Source organism: Perognathus longimembris, chromosome 4, assembly GCF_023159225.1.
Source record: "Perognathus longimembris pacificus isolate PPM17 chromosome 4, ASM2315922v1, whole genome shotgun sequence".
In the NCBI taxonomy this organism is placed as follows: Eukaryota; Metazoa; Chordata; class Mammalia; order Rodentia; family Heteromyidae; genus Perognathus; species Perognathus longimembris.
This window is the reverse complement of record NC_063164.1, coordinates 27,677,892-27,684,012: the sequence shown is the minus strand read 5'-3', so window position 1 is coordinate 27,684,012 and position 6,121 is coordinate 27,677,892.

The window sequence follows — 6,121 nt, the reverse complement described above, 5'->3', positions numbered from 1 at the left end:
TAGCAAGGGGCTGGTGACAAGGCTCAGTAGAAGAATATTTGTTTGTCTTACATCTCTGAATCCCTGGGTTTGATCCCTACTACCATAAAAAGAAAAAAAGAAGTTGGTAACATCTGAAGTTGGGTTTTAGTGTTTTTTTTGGGGGGTAGGGTGTTGAATTCAAAGTCATGGTAGGTAGATGAATCTAGCCTTCTACTCAGTCCCCAGCCTTTAAAAGAAAACTTTCAGGGGCTGGGGATATAGCCTAGTGGCAAGAGTGCCTGCCTCGGATACACGAGGCCCTAGGTTCGATTCCCCAGCACCACATATACAGAAAACGGCCAGAAGCGGCGCTGTGGCTCAAGTGGCAGAGTGCTAGCCTTGAGCGGGAAGAAGCCAGGGACAGTGCTCAGGCCCTGAGTCCAAGGCCCAGGACTGGCCAAAAAAAAAAAAAAAAAAAAAAAAACTTTCAGGGGCTGGGACTATGGCCTAGTGGCAAGAGTGCTTGCCTTGTATACATGAAGCCCTGGGTTCGATTCCTCAGCACCACATATATAGAAAAAGCCAAACGTGGAGCTGTGGCGCAAGTGGCAGAGTGCTAGCCTTGAGCAAAAAGAAGCCAGGGATAAGTGCTCAGGCCCTGAGTCCAAGGCCCAGGACTGTCAAAAAAGAAAAAAAAAGAAAGAAAGAAAGAAAAGAAAGAAAGAAAAACTTTTAGATATAGGTTCTTGATTTTTGACTGCACTGGTCTGGACTATGATTCTCGTATTTTTGCTTCCTCATTGCTGGAATGACATTTACATAACACCATGCCCTAGCTATTTATTGGTTTTAAGATGCAGTCTTTGGAACTTTTTGCCCAACTAGCCTCAAACATTGATCCTCTTGACCTCTGCCTCCCATATACCTAGAATTACAGAAGTGAATAAACTTTTATTAAAGTAATCAGCCTCATCAGTAAGCAAAGAAATGTTAGAAATATTTGGGGAGAATTTTTTATTATCTTTCAAAATAGCTTGAGCACTGATAAGTTTTATATGTAATATGTTATTGATTATCAATTTTAATTTAGTTTTTGGCTACACTCATGAAGAATTCCTTTTTATTTTTTCTTTAATACTTGGTTTTAGACAAAAATGTCAAGTACAGATAGAGCAAAAGGAAGAAAAATGGTTAATTGCAAACTTATTACTTACAGCACTGCTGAATTCCATTTATAATTTGAGTCAACAATATGGAGATGGGGTATGGCTACAGGGGTAAGGTAAGTACACCTGTCCTGGGTTTGATTCCTAATCACACTCACACACACACACACCCTAGTTACTGAGTTGCTTTATATGGTATTTATAATTAAGTAACTAACTTTTTAGACCTAATTACAACTACTTAGCATAGATACAGTCTTTATTTTCGAGACTATAGAGTAAATTCAAAAACGTTAAAAAATGTATTCCACCTATTTTTCTATAGTACTATGTTTATAGTGCATTCACATTTGTTACCTAGGGTCAGTAAATGGACTGGAAAGGGCAGTGAAAAGTTTGACTTTTAGTAGGTAAGACAGTTTTCAGTGAGATCAAATGAGATGATATTCACTATAGTGAATTGTAAAGTGAGGGCTAATAAGCAGTGATCATATGACAAAAAGCCACTCAGAATGCTGGCACAATTGTCAGTGAAAAGCTGTTCATGATTCAAGGCAAAGAGATTCAAGGAAAAGAGAACACAGAGGAATCAGCTACGTGAGCGTGTTTTGTCCATAGTTACATAAACTTAAGTCATTTTCTAGAGAATTTTTTAAACTGAGGAATAATGCAATGCTGGGTGGTACAGCTCATCTTTAGCAGGTGCAACACTTTAGATTCACTTTCCCAGCACCATTAAAACAAATTGTTAATAACGTACAATATAAGTTCTCAATTCATTGTTTTGTTCTTGGCTCATTATATTTATTACTGAAATTTCTTTGTCTCATTACCATTGATGATTTAGAGCAGGATTCTTGCAGGAGTCATACATAACCGTGCAGTGGTTTTGTAATTGATATTAAAGTGAATGATTTAATTTTTGTAGCTTTAGAAATAAAACTTTTATTTTTTCATTGATTTTGATATGTATTTTTTAAAATCTTATTTATTTTTGTATTATTTCAGAGACAAATTCTTACTATATATCCCAGGCTGTCCTTCTTGCCTCAGACTCCTGAGTGCACTGGTTACTGGAGTTGTTCAGCATGATTTACATTATTTTTGATAGCTCTAAGTTTATTATTAAAAACATAAGCACTAAACGGGCTCTTCTATTCTTGGTGCTAATAAAATTAACAAGATTAATTTTCTGTGTGTGTTTGGGAAAAATGAACTCATATTTATCTGGCCCAGCTGTATTTCTTTGATCTAGGAATGTGCAGTTCTTTTATTTTTTTTAATATATTGATTCTGTCTTATTGCCTTGATATCAAAATGTATTTTGTTTTAAAACCTGTTTTAAAAATATGTTTTAGTTTTACTTATGAAAATTATATATTTAAAACCCAGCAGAAACATAAAAATGACAAGCTTAGTCATCAATAATCTCACTTCTTGAAGTTTTACTACCACTAAGTTTTGTTTGAATGCTTGTATAGGTTTTACATATTCTTTTCATTTAACATATTATAAATCTATAGTACTTTTTCTGCACTCAAAACATTACTATGCTTGTTCCTCTAAAAGCACAGGTTTTTGTTCTTTCTTCACATCTTTTTTCTTTGTCAACTTCAGAAAGTCTTCATTCTCTCAAAGTTGCTAAATAGGCATAGAATGATGTATTACAGTGAATATTTATGAAATTACTACCATTAGAAAAATCTGGGGGCTGGGGATATGGCCTAGTGGCAAGAGAGCTTGCCTCCCATACATGAAGCCCTAGGTTCGATTCCCCAGCACCACGTATACAGAAAACGGCCAGAAGCGGTGCTGTGGCTCAAGTGGCAGAGTGCTAGCCTTGAGCAAAAAGAAGCCAGGGACAGTGCTCAGGCCCTGAGTCCAAGGCCCAGGACTGGCAAAAAAAAAAAAAAAAAAAAAAAATCTGGATAAGCCCTGTTGGTTAATGCCTACTATCTTCAGGAGGCTGAGAACTGAGAATTGAGATTTGAAGCCAGCCAGGGCAGAAAAGTCCCTGTAAAACTCGTATCTCGATTTGACCACTCAAAGACCAGAAGTGAAACTGTGGTTCTAAGTGGTAGAGCACTAGCCTTGAGCAAAAGAGCTTAGGGACACCACTCAGGCCCTGAGTTCAAGCACCAGGACTGACAAGAAAAAGAAAAAACAAGTTCAATGCCATATTGCATTTCAAACTTCAAGAGATTATCTTAAAAATCTATTGAAAATTTTTAGTTGTTTATGAGCAGATCAGAGATTCTTCCCTTAGCTGGGTGCTTGTGGCTCATTCCTGTAATCCTAGCCACTCAGGTAGCTGAGATCTGAGGATCATAATTCAAAGCTAGCTTAGGCAGGAAAGTCTGAGACAGCAAGCTGGAAGTGGAGTTGTGGCTCAGGTAGTAGAGCACCAGCTTGAGAAGAAAGCCCAGGGACAATGCCCAGACCCTGAGTTCAAGCACTGGTACCTCCCAGCACTGGCAACAAGGCATGTTACTGGGACTTGGGGTGGTTAAGCCAAAAGTAGAGCAGATGAGTATTTGTTGGGAGCCATGTGCTTTATATACCTATCTCCTTTAGTTTTAGGGCATAATGATAGGTTCACTGACAAGGTAAAAGTTTTCATATGTGCTAGAAGAATTACTATAAATGAAGATAAGCAAATACTAGTTAAGAAAAGGCAAGTCAAATATCTGAGTGTATTTTTGCTTGGATGCTTTACAAAGCAGATCCCAACAGAAATTTTACAATTATCCATTTAATGTCATAAAATTCTACAAAGCAATCATTAAAATTGATTTATATTTTACATCTATTCTCTTAAAAATAGTGTATTTCCTGAAGCCTTTACAAAAATTAAGTTGCAAAGGAAAATGTTTAAATGTATTAAGAGGAGTAGGGAGTGTATGGCTTGGTGGATGGTAAAGTGATTTTTAGCCTGCCCAGGGTCTCAGGCTCAATTCTTAGCACCATACACATATAAAAAAAAGTATCAAGTAAAAAACAGATCATACTTCTATGAATGTAATTAGTATGTGCAAATAAGAAAAAGTAGTTTTACAAATATGTTCTTTCTCCTTTTACAATGTTTTCCACACTGGTTATTTGAGAATGCATGCTTGTGCGTGCATGCATACACACACACATTTCTTTTACTGTATTCTAATAATTATTTTCAGTTGTGGGCAGTGCAACATTCTAAACCAACTCTTGATTTCCTCATTTAAAAGTAAATGTGTCAAAAACCTCCATTACAGGTATTAAGATAAGATGAAGTTCGATTCCTCAGTACCACATACATAGAAAAAGTCAGAAGTGGCTCTGTGGCTCAAGAAGTATAGTGTTAGCCTTGAGCAAAAGGAGCTCAGGGACAGTGCCCAGGCTCTGAGTTCAAGCACCGTGACCAAATATATGTGTGTGTGTAACTGGTCTGGTCCAAAAAAATTTCTAGACTGAGAATGAACATGATCTTAAACCACATAAATTCCATATTCTCTTCCTTGCCTCCATTTTTTTCCTCTGCCAGACACAGTACCCAGTAGCTCTGCTAACTTTATTCCACCCCTGTCCTGACTTTTCCTTTTCTGCCCATTTGTCAGACAACCCATGCTGGATCTTTGTGCTAGACACTTAGGAGATAGCAGTGAACAAAATAGATATAGTATGTGCTCAATGGTAGAATATCTGGGTTCAATCCTCCCAGTACCAAAAGAAAAACAGGCATGACATTTTTGTCTTCTCATTGTGTTTCATCCTAGAAAGGAATACCTATAGTCCCATGTTCCTAAGCTTTAATTCCTTGAGCCTAGTAGCACCTAGAGCTCTATAGGCCTCGCCTCAGAAACAACTGAGGAAGGAACATGTGGATGAACACATGGCAAAACACAAGATACTTCAGTTATAGATAGTAGTAGTGCAGGAAAGCAACAAAGTGGGGAGAAGATGAAGAGGAAAAGAAGGAAAATGGAAGAGAAAGAAGAAGGAAATAATTTCCTACTGGAACTCAAGTCATTGCTTTTTGATTTTTGTTTAACTTTATTCTTTATTTTTATTTTTGTGGAACTGAGGATTAACCCAGTGTATTGTGCCTGCTAGGCAAGTACTCTTCCCCTAAGCTAAACCCTAATTTCAACCATTGTTTTATTTTCAGTGTATGAGCAAGAAAATTACACCAAGTGCATTATCAAGGAAAACTGAACATTTGTGCTGAATAGAAATACCAAAGACCTTTCAAGTGAAAAAAACAGTAAGAAAGCTAAAAATTAGTTTGATTTAGTTATAGAACAATATTAATCATTTGCAGGAATTGTTGCTTAACTATACTGTTGTGCTAGATGTGTTCAGTTCCCATGATTTGTTGCTTATGGTGCAAGGTCATCAGTTAATAGATAATTGACTTTTGGAGCGTTAAAGGATCTTTAGGGAATTAACAATTTAAAATTTAGAGCTAGAAGCCTAGAGAGGGCTTCTGGGAGTAGAAGAGGAATGTTATTAAGCTTTCAGTTTGGATCTTCTCATAGAAGACTTCTGAAAAGGTGTGCTTAAATCTATGCTGCCTTTATATTCATAGGATTTTGTGAGGCTTTCAAAGAAGTATAGATTCCAAAGGAATTTGAAAACAATTTTAAAAAATATTCTGGATACAGACCTTTGAGGGACATGCAAATGTGTTTTGAATGCTAAATTTGCTAAGATTTAAAAATACATATCTTCCAGCAATGTTGCCATGACAACCTTTCTTAATGTGTGCACAAATTTTTATGTCTGTCTTTGAAGCTTTTATCTTTTCCAATAGAGTCTAATCACAAGAATTGAACACTGTAGTATATATCTATCTGGATGGTGCCCTCTGGAAATTATATAATTTTGGAAAATGTGAGTCATGCAGTAGAGCATTTCTGTAACATGGTGATCCCACAAAGAGAAATGTCATCCTGTTCTCTCTGATAGGGATTGGTTTGGTTTCAAACCCAAGATGAACTCTAATATTGAGATCCATG